Source organism: Pinus tabuliformis, chromosome 3_2 (assembly GCF_031772625.1).
Source record: "Pinus tabuliformis cultivar Carrire ecotype Pingquan chromosome 3_2, CPIR1, whole genome shotgun sequence".
Taxonomy (NCBI): Eukaryota; Viridiplantae; Streptophyta; class Pinopsida; order Pinales; family Pinaceae; genus Pinus; species Pinus tabuliformis.
Genome location: NC_142302.1, coordinates 461049394 through 461069102, shown reverse-complemented (window position 1 = coordinate 461069102; position 19709 = coordinate 461049394). Strand labels below are relative to the sequence as shown.

The window sequence follows — 19709 nt, the reverse complement described above, 5'->3', positions numbered from 1 at the left end:
CATTACCATGCTATAGGGGTCAACAATATTCAGTAGTAGGAGGATAATTGTCAATTAGATACTAAGGAGTGTAGAGGAGTGTTGACAACAGAGCAAGAGGCTCAATAGCAGAGTCAACAACAACACAATTTTATCAGTAGAGAGTTGTAGACACAATTGATTCAATTTTTTTATGCTTCTCAGTTGCAGTAGTCACAATAGCAGTAGTAACAATGAGAGGTATTGCTACATTTCTTTCCACAGGTGCAGGATAGGGGTGGTTGAAAATCCCTTTCTTGCTAAGAGGGAGTGTTGAGAAGTGTAGCAAGAAAGTCTCAATTTGACTTTGCCTTGGTCAAATTGAGAAAATTCGAATTTCCACATCAACAAAATACTTGGAGGCATTTAATTGAGGTGGCATTTCTCTTTTCACTCAACTAGCTTAGTAAATTTGAGTTAGAGGGCTTGTAGTTCACTTATGCATGTGTGATTGCTAATTTGTAGCAATCAAGGTTAGCTATTTTCAGTTGTATTTAGTTAAACTAGTTCTAACTATTGATAGAACTAGTTGGAGGTCACTTGTGCATTGGGATAACAATCTAACTTAGTGACCATTTAGTTAACTGATCAATCAGCTCAAAATAGCCAGTGCATGCAGGGAATTTGAGTTCACTAGATGAGGTGGAGATTCCAAGGAAGTGTAACATCAGTTGTATACTAGTCTTGAGTGTACAGGTGTTGCATGCAATCAATGATCCAACCTTAGGAATTGCACAATGAATTGGAGGAAAATTCCTATAGAATAGGGCTAATTTCTTAGGATTTGTGCAAGGAAATAGGGGCTCAAGAAGAGGCAGATATTGACTAATTCTGGGTTTGATCTTCTCATTGAGAAGAGAGAGAGGTTATTCACTTGCAGGTTGATCTCAGAGTGAGATAGAAATTTTAATACATTCTTTATTTATCTGGTTAATGCAAGAGGGCTTAAGGGTTTTTTTTTTTATAGCTAGAATGAGTATAGATTATATTAAAAAAGCCGTGCCTTCTCACAACAAAATCGGGTCTTTACATCAGTTTATCCATGCTTCAACAAGTTGATAATAATTTATTTGCCCATATAGACTATTGCAGTAGATATGGCTATCCTGATTACAAAAGTTTCCCATTCTGGGATATTTACAACTATAACTTCGACATAATTGAAATAAGAGGTATATGCATTTACAGTTCATCATTTGATAAAACAAAAACAAGACAGGCGTGATCATATATGCATTGGAGCTGGGAAGTTTAGATCCACGCCAAGAGAAGCATCTTCTGAGTCTTTGGAATTCTTTTAGTCTGTCACACCCTCCATGTTTGCCTCCATGCCTTCCTCCATGGTTTCCACCTTGATCTTCAAATTTTCCATCTGATGGCGCAGTGCCTCCACTTTTTCCTCCAATTACTTGATGCGTTCCTGTTTCTATATCTCTCATTCTTGCATAGTCATGTTCTCATGCATTTGTTGGTGCATACTGCATTAGGGTCTCCCTTAGGCCCCAATGGTCTTGAACACAGTGAAACAAGAGGGTCTATTTCTACCACCCTACATCAAGAAACCAGCTCTCATCCCTCCAGACCTAGGCCTGTGGCTTCCCCACGTGCCCGACCAAGAACTATCATTTGAGCCCTTCATGTTGGCTTCCAAAACTTCGCTTTTTATCAGGATCCAGTAATTTTCACTATTTTCCACGTTCTCCCATAGCCAGGAACCCTCTTTAGCCCTCCAAAAACTACCTTGTTCCTTGGCAAGTATGCACCTCCCAACCTCACTCCAACTCCAATTATCCTCCCACATTCAGAGAGAATTATGAACCCACCCGGTGTCCCAAATCCATCTTGACTGCAAAAAATTAGAACTACCCAAGCCTAGACCTTCCAGCACTCACGACCCCTCAGTTATACTCAGAATTTCATTTTTTTCATTTAAAACCTCAGATGGGTAGACCTTCCATCCGTCATTTCGACTTTTCACAACATAATTCCTAGTCTTCGTGACACAGAAAATGATACACATTAGCCTTGGATCTAGCCACCAGTCTTTTGCAGAGGCCTTCGTCCCACTCTCAAACCTTAAAACGTACAAAATCCACATACTATTTTGCACTTTATAACTACTGCCTAACTGAGAGGTGATGCAGAGATGAGCGAGGAGATTGTTGTAATCGAGATCCCATGAGTACTCCATCACAACTCTACCATCCTCCATTAATTTCCCACTAAGTTCTTGATCTCTATGAACCATCCCCACAATTCTCCCATGAGCGAGCTTGAATTCATTGAGGTCCTAAATTAAATTATGCTTCGTAATTCTCAAATCCCTGCAGATGCTCGAGGTGATGCACCACCCAATTCTCCAAGAACTATGGCAAGAATGGTGAGGCCGCATGCTATGACTTAAGCTTGGAACAGGTGTAGTACAAAAATTCCATATGATGCCACATCTCGAGTGAGTGTGGATTTTTGGCTTGCCACAAGTCCTCATGGCTGGTAGGAACTTGTGGAGGATGATGCGATAGGGGGAGGAGGAACCCATGGTGGTGATTATATCGTGAAGGGAAAAATAAGTAAAGGGAGGGGCCACACGGGAGGGGGAAGGGGAGGGTAACGAGGAAGGGGAGGGAGTGGGAGAAAGAGGAAGGGAGGCGGGAGGGAGGGGGGGGGAGGGATAGGATGGGGGAGGGGTGGGGAGGAGGAATATGGTATGGTAGAGATAAGGGGAGGATGGAGAGGCTTCATATCTTTATGGAATGCTAAATGCGACTTTTCCACTTCCTTAGCAATCCTTTGAGACTTTATTATCCACCTACATATACCTCTCTTCATTTTATGAAGGAATTTTTGTCGTGAGCACAACATCATTTATTACACTTTTTTCCTCATCTAGATGGCATGCCTTATTAGCCTGTCTGTCAACATCAAGATTATTTCCCCTTAAGACATGATAGAAGGACATCGAGTCAAAAGCAAGGAGCAAGTTTTGGGCTCTCATAATGACTTGGTTCAAGTTAGTGATCTTAGCCTTTGAAGTGTTAATCATATGCTTTATAACGATCATGGAGTCTCCTAACACCTGAATTTTTTTATCCCATTTCTTTGTGCCAAGATTAGTCCCAGGAGAATTTCAGACGCTTTTGCTTGGTTATTGGTCTTCCTGCCTAGCCCCCAAGCACAACTAAATTAAATGATTCCTTCAGGATTAATTAGAATCCCTTGCCCTCCTGCCACCCCAAGATTACTTTTTGACGCACTTTCGAATTGAAGAGTCCACTTATTTGTGGTTTTTAGTCAGTCCACCTAGTTAATCAGGGAAAGCCTCAAAATCCAATTGGCCCTAACACAGGGAGTTTGCTCCAAATCCCGAGGGGTCAGGAGGACCACCCACGAGGCCATCCAAGAAGATTCCAATCGATCCAAGGAAGGGTCATTGATCGGTTATGCAGTTCCATACAGGTCGAGAGGGATGTAATGACTATATTCCTTGTTGGGAGCCAGGACGGACTAAAAATCGTTTTATTCCTGGATATCCATATTTTCCAATTAATATACTTTGGGAGATCAGACCAAACCTCCTTAAATTTGTTTTTGGCCTGAAGGTAGCCCACATATGATTTGTTCCAAGCGTTGAAGAAGGAATGCATGTCTACACACCAGATGGTTCTACATTATAGGGGACCAAGGGCCACAACCCAAACTTCCTTCGTCGCATGACACTGTAGGAAGAGATGAGAGATCAACTCCTCTGTTTCACAAAGAGGACACCTTAAGGGGCCAATCTGCCCCCGCTTTCTAAGATTTTTAGCAGTAAAATTTTTTTTATGGGTGAGGAGCCAGCAGAAGAAATTGATTTTTTGAATGGAATTTGTTTTCTATATTTTCCCCCAAACCAAATGTTTAGGAGGTAAATGGGTATCAATGAGCATGTGCAAATAGCCATTCTTCATAGAGTAGCTGGCATTCTTCTAATCCCAACTATCTTCCACATTTTGTGAAATGGGGGAATGACCACTTAACAACCACAGGAGCATTTCTCGTTGGGGGAAAAGAGCATCCAGGATGTTATCCATCTTCCATCGCTTCCAACCACCTTGTTGGTTGCACTCCCCAATCTGATCCAATGAAACCACCCCTTTACTTTCCAAGAATAGACAATGATCCTCTAGAGATTGATCAAAATATAGGGATTGAAGGTTGAGAATTGAATCAGAAAAAATATTGATAGTGGCACCATTTCTAGGGATCTTGCTTAAATATTTTGTGATGAGATCCCTGGAGGAATTGATCAAATGCCAAATGGGAGAACCCCATCTAGAGGCCAATTGTCCATCCTAGTCGTTTGATAGATATAGATACTTAGACTTGATAACTTGTGACCACTACTGGCTCAGATTTCTGATTGAGCTTCAGTAAATGTTTTCTCCTATAGCCATATTTTCAATTCCTGGGTCCCTAATCCCCAGTCCACCATGCTGCTTTGGGGCTCTGATGGTTTTCCAATTTACTAAGTCAATATTTCTTGGTTTCTGTTTTCCCCCCTTCCCACAAGAATTTCCTGATGTACATGCCCATTTGGTGAAGCACACTTTTGGGAGCTTGTAGAGATGTGAACTGATATAGGGGGATAGCTGAAAGGATCGACTTCACCAGAATTTCTTTGTCTGCATTATTGAGCCAAATTCCACCCCAGTTTACAATTTTGGATTTCATTTTCTCTTGCACTTTTTTCCAGGAATTCAATGCGGCTCGTCCCAAGAATATTGGGATCCCTAAGTAGTTGAAATATCTTTAGTCCCAGATAGATTTAAATCCCATAATTTCCTCAATATTTTTTATTTTTTATTTTTTATTTTTGCCTTGTAATTTTCCAGCTGCATATGTGGCCCTTATTGTCACTCATAGCTCCCCTCGATGCACTGAGAAAAATATTTTTAAACCTCCTTAAAATAGTGGTAGAAGCACCTCCCATTAATATAGTGTCATCCGCAAATTGTCCATGGTTTATTCTTTTGATGCCCTCCAAGAAACAAATGCCTGGGAGGTTGAGGGAGGCCTGCTCAGATTCCAATATCTACTCAGGGCATCGGCCATAATTATATAAAGAAAGGGTGAGAGGGGACATCTTTGACGAAGACTTCTAGAAGCTTTAAAGAAACCCGTAACTTGACCATTCACCAATGGAGCAATCTAGGGGGAGGCTATACAAAGATTTATCCATCTTATGAAGGTCTCATCCATACCCAGTTTACAGAGAACTTTCTATAGGAAATTGTGTCTAACCCGGTCAAAGGCATTAGCCATATCCAGTTTAATAATCATGCCCTGATCACCCCGCCTCCAGCTAGAGTCCAGGGCTTCTTGGATGAGGATAATGTTGTTAAAAATTTGTCTCCCAGGGAAAAATCTCCCTTGATTTCCAGAGATTAGGAGGGGAAAAAGCGGCTTTAAATGCCAGGCCAACAACTTCGAAAAAATATTATAAGACATTGCAGAGGGAAATAGGGTGGAATCTAGAGAATCAAGAGGGGTTCGGATCTTTAGGGATTAAGGTTAGGAAGGAATAATTTATGTTGCCCCCCATTGCACCATTTTTAAGGGAGTATTCCACTAGCCTACATAGATATTTCTTTATGACATCCCATAAGGAGTGGTAGAAGCTCACCGAGAAACCATCTGGGCCCGACACTTTATCCAGGGGGACGGAAAAGATAACCTTTTGGATTTCATCCTTCGTGGGAAGAGCAATCAACAATCTATTCCAATCTACTGAAACAAGGGGTGGAATTCCCTCAAGGAATAAATCTTCACTATCCAAATCCTATGTATGGTCCTTGGTATACAAGTTTTTATAGTGCTCGACTACTGCTCTTTTGATTTCTTCAAATTTATTGATGGTCTTTCCCCCATGGGTAATTTGAGTGATATTGTTTTTTTATTCCTTAAACTTGGCTTTCTTGTGAAAGAATTTAGTATTTCTATCACTTGCCTTAAGTCGGTTATTTCTTGATTTTAATATCTAGTACTCCTCTTCCTCTCCGAGAGATTTGTGAAGGCTCTTGAAGGTTTCTACTTCTTTATGGATATCCATAACCTGGATCGGCATGGTTTCCATATGTCCTTGGATTGCAACCATTTTTTCTTCCATATTTTTTATATTGAATTTCCTTTCTGTTTTGTTCTCCTTTAGCCAAGTTTTCATGTCTCTTTTAAATATGCGTATCTTAGCCTCCCAGATTGTAATTGGGCTTCCATCAATCCATCCCGACCAGGAAGTGGAGACCATTTCAAAGAAGTTGGGGACCTCCAACCATTAAGGAGAGTAATGGAAGGGAATGGGCCCCAGATCTAGGGGCATGGAGATTTCCAGGTGGATCGGACGGTGGTCCAATCCAACCCAAGGGAGGATGGCTGACTTAAGGCAGTAGTTCAAAGTTAGGATATTGTCAGCTGTAAGGAAACGGTCTAAATGAGCTGCAATATGATTTATGCCCACTCTTCTATTAGACCAGGTGTAAAGGAATTTTTGGTGTATGACATCATATAAGTTCTAGGCTAAGATGAGATCCTCCATGTATTACTGATGGGCGTCCCTAATTATGGAGCCCCCCCTATTTTCATGGAAACCCATTGTAGTATTGAAGCCCCCCCCCAATAATGCAGTTATTCCCATACTTAGTATTTTTCAAGTCCATCATGGAATTCCAACATTCTTTCTTTTCCCGGAAGTGGGTGGGCATGTACAGATTTATCACAGTGAAGAGTTGCTACTTCTCAATTTTATTAAAAATAGTTTCTATCCAATGTGTAGTTTTTAGAGTACTAACCAGGTTTAGATTTGCCAGATTCCACATAGTGCAAAGGCCTCCAGACGCCCCTCTGGAGCTGACTATTTCAATATTTCTAGTGTTCCAAAATTTGTGTTTAATGGAGTTGATAGACTCCTCATCTATCTTGGTTTCCTGTAGTAGCGTAACTTTGGGTCTTTCTTTGTTGATGAGGGATTTTACCTCCATGATTCTCTTTACCGAACCTAGTCCTCTACAGTTCCAAGATATTATATTCATTAATCACTTTTTTGCATTCCCTGTTGCCTTGTTAGGGACCGAGTTGTTTTCTTTCTTCCCTCCACCTCCTTTGTTTCTTACATTTTCCAGCTGACATGGGATAGTGTGTTGTACTCCCAATTCTTTGTCTTTCTTAGTTTTTTCCCATCCGACTTCATTATTTGTTTTTCACCTTGTCTTCTCATTTCAGACAGGCTATTTCTTTCTAGGCCTGCCTGATCTGCCTTCGACCAAGCTTAGCTGCATTGTTGGTCCCTTTCCTTCAAAAGAGTTCATGAATCCCTCTAATTCCTCGTTGTCATCTGATGAGTCCTCCGAGGAGCTATTAGTTTCTAGACTTGATCTGGTCTCCATGTGTCCACTAGAGGGGAGGCTTGGGTGGAGGCCCTAGAAACTAGAGGTGGAGGCAGGGTGGGTTCTAGACCTTCCACACCAGCCTGCGAGCCTAATACTTCAAAGTTGTTCACAATTTCTAATCCCGAGCCATCCCCACATGGCAGACAAATTAGGGAGGTCGAGGCCATCTGCAAACCATGGGAGTTGTCATGGGGTGCGATCTTTGAGGACTTGTAATTCTTGACCTGCACCCATTCCTCTTTTGATCCCCCAGATTGTTTCTCCATAGAGTCTCCTCCTTTACAACAGAATTTAATAAAGTGCCCATATTCATGGCATAGTTTGCACTTGAAGGGCAGTTTATCATAGTCAACCTCTTATACGTGAGATTAACTATCCATATAGAGGTTGATTATTGTCGGAAGCCCTTTTTCAAGGTCCACCTCCATGAATATCCGAGGATAGAAGAATATGCCATCCTTCAGTTTAGAGAAGTAAATGTATTTCCCAAGAGAGTTTCCAATAAGTTGGAATGTTGCATCATTCCAGCAGCATAGGGGGAGGTAAGGGATTTTCACCCAAACAGGAATCAAGGAAGGAACATCATAGTCGGGGTTGAAACTAGGGCTCCACCAACCAGGTAGAGCCCTTGGCCCCCCATAAAATATGGGACACTTCGAAAAGCAAGGTCACGATCCAGACAACTCTCAAAATAAAAAAATATAGAATCCTTTGCCACAAAAGGAGGAAATCACACCCCCCTTGATCAAAGGATTCTAGTTCTTTTCAACCTAGGCCTTGACATTACGAAAGGAAGGCCAAAGGCCCATGAACTTCCTAATAAAGCCTCGATCAGCTAGCTGGAGAGCTCTTAAATGAGCTTGAGGGGCACAAATTTCAATTTTAGGGATATCATAAGCTTTCTTCACAAACTTAGAGTCCCCCTTCTTCCAGAATTTTGGGTCAGAGGCGACAAGAGAGTTGAATGCAATAATTTTTGCCTACAGAGGTGTGGTGGAAACCTGTAGAGGCTCATCCTGAGAAGGCATTGACATGCTCACCACAAAGGGCCTATAGGACCGTGCCCGAGAAACCTATGACCCCCATTGACTGAAATAGAAGAAGTCGACCAAAGAATAAAGAGGGACATGCCTGAGGAGGATGGAGCTCAAGGCTGCGATAGCCAAACGAACACGAGAGGCGAAGTAGAGAGATAGGGACTTCAAGCCAAATGGCACGACAACAACAGGCGCTGACAGATGAGAAAAACACAAGGCTAAGACAAAGGAGCCAGTCCCACCACCAGGAGAGGCAAAGAGGCAGGGATAGTGAGCCAAATGGGCTCGTCCACAACAGGTGCTATCAAACAAGAAACACCAGTGAAGGTCGAGAAGAAAATATCCATGGGGGCATAGACCCGCCATAGGGAGATTGAAGCCAAAGGTTGCAAACCAGCAAAGCTTAGGTCAAGTTTCCATGGGTGTCGGACACTTTTCCTCGCGCGAGGTCTTCTTTATGAAACAAATTCATTGGCGTTATGGGGTTTTTAGTAGTTTCTTTCCCCTAGAAAAATATTGTGCATGTGTGTTATTTCTTATTACTTGTCTGAGATTTTTGTTCTCAATTGTGAATTAATTTCCATAGAGTAGTAGATTAGAATTGTGTGTCTTGATTTAGATTCAAATTCCTTGAGCAGGGCAATTCTACACCATAATTCTACAACATTTTGATGTTATTTTGGTTCTTTACTTGTTATTGTACTGGTTTAAATTTAATTCTTTTTAATAATAAATATGAGTTAAATAATACAAAAATGATAATATATTAGATTTAGACTTTTGACAAATAATATATCTTATTATTTCTTAATGAACAACTCAATTTTTTTTTTCCACATAATTATCACAAGATAATCACTAAAATTCATGTTTTTCACATTTATCATAGCTAATATTACATCATGTTCACAATGATAAAGACATGTCTACTTTAAATAATTTAGTTATAAATATATAAAAAATAAATATTTATTTCACATAATCTAAATAGGAAACAAAAATGCATCACTAAGTCTATTTGAATGTCAAACAAATGCCTTTTAATCACCATATCAAATTCAATGCATTTGATATGTTTCTCTCACTGACGCGATCATATTTATCAAATGCATCACACAAATAATATTTAAACATATAGTTATAGCTCGGTGTGTTCGATAACATGACTGTTCCATAATTGTGATAAAATGCTATACATGTAGACCGATGCATAAGTTTGATGCACTGCTATGAAATTTTAAATTTGTGAACTAACAACGATGCACCATAGGTGTTTGTGCACCAATTTCGGCGTGGTTGTGTTTTAAGGCGCACCAAATCTGGTGCATGACTGTTTTTTGGGCGCATTGATGATTTTTTTTTTTTTTAATTGAAAGTTATATTTTCATATTAATAAATGCATTTTTCATTTAATAAAAAAAATTATGAATCTTACCAATTATATTATAATTTCCAACAAGACGAATAAAAAATAATATAATTAGCGAAATAATGACAACAAAAATATACAATAGTATAAATGATGAAATAACACAAGTACATATCACTCTCCATTGTCATCACCCTAATTATCTTCCTCGCTTGGCATGAAAACACTGTTGTTCTCAAAAATATGTTTTGATCTAGGGTCATGTCTTAATACAAACGACCAACCCCTATCCAACACATTTGGGTAAAGAAACACCTATTCTAGTGTTTTGGGAAATCATAAGTCTCCCTAGCTTCATGCCACATCTTTTAGAGTTGATAGATATTAGCCCACTATTGTGATATTCCTTTACATTGTTCTGATCAAAGGTGCCCCATCACTTGCACCTAAAAGTAACACATTGGAACGAAGATATGTCCACTTGAATGATCTCTTGTATCTTTCCATCATAACCTAATGTCCCCTGCATTAGGTTTTGATCACGGTGGCTAGCATGAGTAAATTTGTAGAACTTTATTTCCACTCCATGATCTTGTGTCATGCATACATCATTGATATCCTTCATGCGAAAAATGATGTCCCTATGCCCACATAGATATAAACAAACAAAACTAAAAGAAAATGAAAAAACTACAGCGTCATGTGTCTAACTTGATCAACAACCCAATTGTTAGGGCATGTCATTGGCATATTTTATTTTAAATGATTAGGATACGACACACTTCTACCATTTAACCATTTGAATTATTTTCTATTATTGCCCCATTTCCTCCTCTTATCTTTGTACAATGCGACCAATGATTGTGTTGCTTCCATATTGTAAAGAATGAATTTATTGATGGCTTCAATTTATGAATTCGTTGATGAAATCAAGACAATATATATACATATATATGAGATCAAAATATGCATTAATATGAAGTTCAGTGTGAATAGTTACTGCGTAGTATTTTGACAAATGATAAGCATAAACTTACTCCTTATCATGCACCTCCTTCTATTCGTTCGAGAAGCTACCCTTCTCTTTCGTCTTCATCCCTTTCGTTGTCCCAAATCATCACACCTGGTGTGTTGTCAATCTGCTTGATGTACTCATTGGCATAATAAAAAGAGTCATATGATATATACCCCTCTGCGACAGACCCCTTAGGTTTTTCTCTTTGTCAAACAAAACCTTCCAATAACCCAACTAATTCAACCTTATCTACTAGGTGAATTAGAAGATGAACCTACAAGTCCATGAAACTCGTCGAAAACTCCTCCTCAAACATACAAACAATATTAGCTATCTCTTGATGCCACCATGGAATGCTAACCATATGAATCTCCTTTGATGTGGCCCAATGTACAAATGCAGATAATTTAGATATGGCATGTTGAAGGTCTTGGGGGAAGTCATGGCTCACACACCCACGCTCAAGCAGAGGATAATGACACCACACAGTAAATAGTACATTATAGAAAAATAATTATAAAATATCCCATTACATAAAAATAAAAGAATAATAAAATCATGTTTTTGACATACGTACTTTTAAAAGGTTTAAATGGTCATATGATTTCAACCTTGACAAACAGTCTTCCACAGTCAAGCAATGTCGTAGTGAAGACCCATATAAATAAGACACCCCCACACTCATTATAACTTCCTTTCCCAAAGAAAGATCATCTTTCTTTAAAATCCATGGGACATTGTCTTCTTTGAAAGACCAAGAGGGAACATTCTCTCCTCTAGTTTCTTGTTTTGGTCAATGTTTCATTTTAATTTTCAAAGAAATAAGATCTTTCCTAACAACCAATGTGTCACTTTCTTTCCACGATATGTTCCTCCATAAAGAAGATGAAACATTTTTAAATATATGCATGTGATCTAGTAAGTGGGAAATCTTCATATGCTCCCAATATGGGAGCTTATAAAATACAATTTTCCTTTTCATCCTAATATTGGGCAATTTATCAACATAAGTGTCGAAGAATTATGGATCATCAAACATAGGCTCCCCATTTGAATTGAACATTTATGGAAACTTCTTCTCCTTCTCTCTCTCATATGCTCTAAGTCATTCAATTGTTGTCATTATTGCAAGCCTTTGGATTCTCTCTAGTTTACCATTGAAAATAGATGTTTCTCTTCTGTAAAGTTGTTCTTTTGGGAGTAATGCCATGGAGTAGTCATACACTGGCTTTCGTAGGTGGTTGGACCACCTAGCCTTCATAGAAGATCCACAAAATTTACATCCATGATACCCTTTTGTTACAAGACATGCGAAATTATTGTATACAAGCCAACACAATAGCGACCATGAAGATTTGAATAATTGCAACAAATTAAATTAATATGCGAAACAATATTGTTACTAAACAAATCAATAAGAATGCAATTTACCAGAGAAAACTCTTAAGCCTGGATAATCATGTATGGTGTAAGCACATATGCCATACAATGTAAAACTCCTCTCTGTTGTGATGGGTCTTGATACATCGTACACATGTATCCATTCCTAATGGTTGTAAGTAGAAATCCATATCATTCACTTGTCTTCTACCAGAGACTATGAGAACCAACATAATATGTTCATTCTTCATAGAAAATGATGGGGGGATATTGTTATTGATCACTACTATAGGCCAAACATAATAGTTGATGCTTTGGAGGGAATATGGGTTGACGCCATCCATGGAAATGATGAGTCGTAGAATTCGTACTTTATCTTTGAATTTTTCAGGCCATATATGCTTCATGGTTATTGAATATGTTGGGATTCACGTAACTCCTGACTCACTTTTGTGTGAGGCATGCCATCTCTGCAACATAGCTAATTATTTGCAACAAAATAGTCTTTTAATCGTTGGGATTATAGGCATGTGCCTCAATATCTTATGAGGATGACCATGTGATTTACCCTTTTTTTTGAATTATGGTATCTACCATGCCCATATTTCAGACATATCTCTTTGTTTTCATATTCTCCTCTTATAGAATATAATCATTCGGACATGCATGATATGATATGTACTCACGACCCAACATTTTCAACAACTGCTTTGCCTCTTCGCATCTTCCCAGCAAGACATTATCACTTGGAAGAACCTTATCTTTGAATTTCCTACAATTGGTGCGGAATATAATTGTATAATGTCCATATTTAACATCCATAAAATAAACCATTTTTAATTTTGATTGTGTGAAAAAATATAAGGAACTTGATCGATCATGCAGTTCAATTAACTCAATGTTGTTGAGAAACATGCATTTGACATGCCAAACTTTTTTTTCATGTTGTACAACAAAATCATTGTCCCCAACTAAGTAGACTTAAACTTGCTGCTAGGTCCAAAGAGAGGGGTGGTGGAAGCAGATTTCAGGCTTTCGAATAAGGTATCAATGATATGAGAATCATCCCCTAGCTCATTGTTCTGAAATGCATCTAACAAGATTGCCTCCATAGAAATTGTATCCCGTAAGTAATTGTCCATACCAACCTCTATTTGATTGCCTCCATTTCCAACATACGATGAAGAACTACTATTGTTGTAGTCATTCCTAATTGGTGAATCTGGACATAGTGAGAATTGAATAGATGGTTGACTCAACCATTCTTTGTATGCTTCCTCTCCGATTCTTGCTCTTAATGCAACCTTCTCTCGAGTTGATATTGTAGTGGGGTGCCCTGAAAGATGGTAGTGGGTCACTCATCGTCGCTAGAATTCTAATTTCAAAAAATATTAAACTTCATTAGTACAATATCCATGATATTAGTAAGCATATCAATGTAATTTGTTTGTTGAAATTAGATCATACCAAACAATTATTACCATTGTTGATCCAGGATTACGGTTGGAAGATGCCATGTTCCAATTGGAAGGGTGAAGAGGCTGTCCATTTTCATCTACCATATGCTTGTGATATGCTGCTCCTGATAAGAGCTTCCGACATTTTTGAAATGGGGGAATATTTTCTGCATCTAAACTTAATTCTGATTAGGTTCTTACAAATTTGGATACATTTTTATTCAAATTGACATGGATTAAAAAAAATTCAATCACATAATCAAAATATGAATAAAATTTGAACTTACTAGAAATGGAAATGGAGAACTCTGTGAAGGAATTTGATCAGTGACATGGAACGAGCTGGAATTTGAAGAATTGACCATTTGATACTATTAATATTTTGTCCCTGCATTTGAGAAAAATCAGAAATAAAATTTATCGTGCATATCTAAAATTAATCTCGACAACCATATAACCACAATCTAAATTTCAATATAGTTTTCAAACCATTTTTCAAGAATAAGGCGACTTTAAGCGGAAAATGTATACTATGAAATATTGTAATTCATGTGGATGCATCCTAAAAGATAATTTGAAATTAATATGCGATTTTGTGTGAAATAAAAAGTCTAGATAACTTTTAAACCCAACCGGAGCACTTATCAGAAAAAAGTGCACTAATGCCTTTAACAAATTAACAACATCAAGGCATTCAAATAAAACCCACACTGGTTTCCGACATTGCGGAAAAAATTATGTTATCATGTCAATGCTCTTCTACAAAAACACACCGATGCGTTAAAAAAAAACACTATTAAGCACCTGTTTCTCGATTTTAAAAAATAAAAAGAAATTCAACCAACTCGGTGCTCTGATAACAATTAAAGAACTGATGCTTTTAAATAGAAACCACACCGTTACTTAAAAAAATATTAATCACACTGTTTCGGGATTTCCAAAAAATGTATCATGTTGGTGCATTGAAAACATTTGGCGCCCCAACAATGTCGGTGTGATTTTTTTATAAACACACCATTGCACTTGATTATCAAACACACTGATGTGTGAAGAAATTGAAAAAAAAATATTCTATTTTTTTTTTTAATTAAAAAATGAGCAGCGATTGGTTTTTCAAAATCTAATTTCATAGTGTCTTTTATATAGAAAAAATTTATTCACCATTTAATTATTTTACCCAAAATTTCAACTCAGTGATTTGCAAGAGAGACATATCAGGAGCATTGTGTAGTAGAGGAATACTTTGGAGCAACAAAACTATTCAGAAGATCAGAAGTTGAAAGGTATGGTGATTCACTCAAAAACTTAGTAAATTTTTTAAATTTTATTGTTTATTTTACTAATAATTATTTTTACAATTTATGTTAGGATTAAATTAAAAGAGAGATCATTTGCAAGAGATACATATTAGGAGCATCATGGAGCTGCAAAATATTTTGGATCCACTGAAAAATAAAAAATTGAAAGGTATGGTGATTCATTCAAAACCCTGAATAGTAAAAATCTTAAATTTTACTATTAAAATTTACAAAAAGAAAAAAAAAAGAAAAAAACTTGTATAATAAAAAATTACTATAGATTCTACTAGTAAATTTTTCTACGATCTGATTTCCTATTTAAATTTAATTAAAATTTAGACCAAAAACAAAAAAATTCAATACTTACGTTCCCTTACTTTTTGGAAAATTTCACCTTAGAGTTTAACTTTTTCTACCACTTCACAATTAGGGTTTTTCAATTTAGGCATTTTAGATTTAATGAGTTTATGTACTTACTATATATATAGTGTTTGACATGTAAAGTAAGGGAATCAATTATTGAATTAAATCCAAACCCTGCCTGCCCTTTCTAATTTTTTTTTAAAACAATATATGTTTCGCGATGTGCCATCTATAATATAACACAACGGTGCTCCCTATGTAATACAACATACCGGTATATTATAGCACTTTTGATTTTGTCTAGTCTGTTAATTGTTGCTCCCGGTGTAATATAATGCATTGACGCACTTGTTCCAAATAACAATTTTAAATCATTTCGGTGTGTTTAAATTTACAAATTGCATCGTAATAATTTAAAATTAATTAAAAAAAATAATATTCCATGGCAACGCTGAAGAATTAAATGGTTGGTGCGTTTAATGTTCTAAACGCACCAATGCATTGATTTAGATAAACATAATAGTTACGAGAGCTTTTTTGGCTGAAAATTATTTGATTTATTTGTAAAATATATTTAATGGCTTTTTCTATTGAGTGATACAGGTTGTATATTGATAAAAAGATGTCTCAGAAAGTCTCCAGTAACAAAAATATTGCTTGACACAATGGTAGTACATAAAAAACAGAGAAGGCAAATTCTTTACAAAATTAATATTTTTGAACTATATGTAAGTTAAACTGCTATGTATTGGTTGGTGTGTGTCATGCAAAACCACAAAATGAACAAGGTTGATAATACTATTTCTAAACTGAGTGCAAAAAAGCATACAAACTTGATAGAAAAATTGCAGAATGATGAATCAAGTGAATGAAAAAATATTATTTAATATGAGTTTATTTATTTATTTTTCATTAATATTATACTTAAGAATATTAGATAACATGTTTCAAACAATATATTAATTCATATATGTTTAATGTTCTACAAGGAGAAACAAAAAGGAAACGATCAATGTCTTTCTAACAAAAGAAAAAGTATAGAACATGTAAATGATGTTGAATTGGTCCTTAGCTCATCTAGAGTGGTGCTAAAGCTTAATGAAAGGGGGGATTTTTTTTCAAAACTACGAGGGATTTAGTGGAATTAACGTGTATACATACTTTCCACTTACAATACAAAAATCAATCCAATGATTCTAAGAAACAAATTATTTCTAAACTATGGGAAGCGTTTTGAGAGTAATAGTCAATGAGACATATCACACTTGCAATAGCAAAAACATACAACAACAAAAATTAATCATTCAAAAGGTAATATTCCTGAGTATATAAAATTATTTTCTAGAAATATATGTATATAATACTACAAACCATTCATTTATTAATATCGATTTTGTTATATTTAATTTTCATGTATCATTATAAAAATAGTTTATTACCCTTTTTAAGGAAGATTATGAATATCCTAAATGATCAGCACACTGATATGTGAAACATGCTAGTAGGAATGTCCAAAAACGTGTATAAGGAGATGGTCAAAGAAATGGACATAATTACATCACAGGAGGAGCCATCTCAATAACAACTTGCTTCAAATGTATGTAATCATGATTGACTTTGTACATATAAACAAATAATTTAGCATTAAATATTGAATTGATCTTGAAGATGAACCTCAGTAGGTGTTTCAAATGCATCGATCATAACATTTTGATGTGATTTATATAGAAAAGTTATGTTTTAAGTATCTTCAAACAGAAAAGAAAACAATATGGAACTCATTCAACACATAAACCAAGACGACAATGAAGAAAATGGTTGATTTCAAAGTTTGTGAGTAATTACTAATATTTCCTTATAACAACTTAAGGTTTCATTTTTATATATTTTAAGTTGTTTTATAACAACCATCTTTGAATTCCTTCAAATAGGTGTCAACATACAAAAAGGAGTCATCAGAAGAATTGATTGACATTGGGTTAAATAAGGATTGTGAGTGTATATTGGCATATCAAAAATTAATTGTGGAATTTGTAAGTATCTATGTTGTTTTACTTCTCTGAGTTTATAATTAATAAAACAAAAAAAATTGTCTATTTTAAATCTTTGGTCTATAATGGGGTTTAAAACATGCAGGAAACAATGTATGGAACTACGCCAACAAAAGACTTGTTGCAACAAGACATGAGACTTGGTCTTGAAACCATGTGCATAGTTTATGAGTCACTTCTTTCTATTTGATTTACATTGATGTAAATTATTTATATCAATTTTCATTATTCTCATCAATGTAGATACACTCATTACACTTTATTTTTAAGTTCGCAGATGGAACATGAGTAGGAATTGAAAACAATCGATGCAATCAACAAAACATTCGTCCAGATAACCCAAGTCATGGAAGTAGCTCGAGCATTGACAACAATCTAGCGAAGAATGATGATCTATTTTGATATCAATGCAATTTGTTGTATTTTTTGAAATAATTGTCTATGAAAATCAAAGTTTTTGTTTAATGTAATGAACATAGTGTCCCAATTGAAAGACAAGGGGTTACCAATAACTATCCCATTTTGTATGACAAAGAGACTCTTACTGATATAAAATAAAATACATTTTAATTTATTCTTTTGTGTTATCCAATGTCATTGTGAAAAGTTACACCATTGATTAAATATATAGATGATTAAATATTATAATGAAGAGATGCAAAACCTGACAATATAACAAATTAATCCAAACATCATATACAAATGCACTAATAAAATTTTAATTTGTATGAATACTATTATAAGATACATGTCGATTTTTCAATGAATAACGTATTTAAAAAATTACAATAATTGCATTGGCACAGGTCGATGTTTCCAGAAAAGAGAAAATCTCATTCAAAAAACCGATGCGTCTATAACATAAAAACATATTGGTGCATTATGTTATATAAAAGCATCATGATGACATCATTTTGCATGGATGGTGCCTTTTTAGAGAACAAAAACGCTAGTGTGTTTATCTCTTCAATCACTGGTCTTGTTTGAGATTAACATCCCGGTGCATTGTAATTCTTAACACACCAGTTCTTTCATATTACTAACTCTAAGTTCCTATAAAATATTGTTTCTAGCCTGGTGCATTATGAAAACTAACAAGAACAGTCCTTCTGTATAACTAGCACATTGGGGTGTTTGTACAAATGATATGCATCAGTGTTGCAAGTTTAAAAAAAACCACCGACACAACGATTATTTTATGCATGCCCCGGTGTCATTCCTTAGAAGAACACCTCAGGGATTTTTTATCTATTAGCACTAGTGTGGTGTATATTGCGCACTGGTGTTCATTGAATTCATCACCTCAGTGCTTTTAGTTATGTATGTCGCATAGTGCATTTATATATGTAGCCCATCCATGCTACTTCTTCCATTAAGCGCATCGCAAGAAAAACATCCGCTGGAACCTCTAGTCGCCCAAATGTTTTTAATTGTGATGAAGTTCTATTTAAACATTTGCCAAAACGTCCACTATCACAAATGAATGTTTTAGTGGATGTTTTTTTAACAATTTTTTAGAATTTTATAACACTAAAAACCTTCTTTATAACCTTCGTTAGAAGGTAGTTTCCTTGTAGTGTGTGAGTGGCACCTCTACTAGAGATGCGTTATTTTATGTTTGGGCAGTGGGGTTTCTAGCTAATATAGGTATACTTTATTTAATACAATTAAATATGGAGTTGAAAGGTTTAATCCACTGAATGAAAAATTCAATCCTCACTAGCACATGGCAACGTTTCAAGTTCAAGATGCTAGAAAGTATCCTGGAAGCATGGATGTGGTTTTGAATCCTGGCTATACGCTTCATGGAAAAGTAATGCATCTTGCTGAGGTTGGTGTTGTGGAGGCCATTGAAATTGAAGCGACTAGAAATTATGAGCCATCTTCCCGATTTGGAGTTGGTCATTCTTATCTTCTTAATTCTTCACCACCTGTTGCATTTAAATAGCGATTAATTTTCTCAATATTTTAAATTATTTGCAAAACATCATGGACATGTACTGAATTTATGATGGTTCATGTGAGAACAAACAAAAATGGTTTTTCTATTTCACTCATGTTAGTGATGTCATTCAAAATTAGATGGTTTTTTTTATTTTATTTTATTTTATTTTAATTGATCTAGGTATAATGGTTGTAAGTTATAATTATTGTTTGGGCACATTCTAATTTGGTTGATTCTAATGAGAGCTTGAGGAAACAAGTGATCAAGAGAAGGCAAAAAATTACATTATGTTGTGAAGTGATGAACAACAAACAAGTAAAATGATAATGAAACAAGTTAAAAAATATAAGGTGGC

At 36.0% G+C, this 19709-nt stretch overlaps 1 pseudogene; it reads left to right on the top strand.

Annotated features, from left to right (window-relative positions):
- The window catches only part of LOC149181289 (uncharacterized), a 35149-nt pseudogene extending 15792 nt beyond the window's left edge, over positions 1-19357 (top strand).
- Positions 19358-19709: the final 352 nt, after the last annotated feature.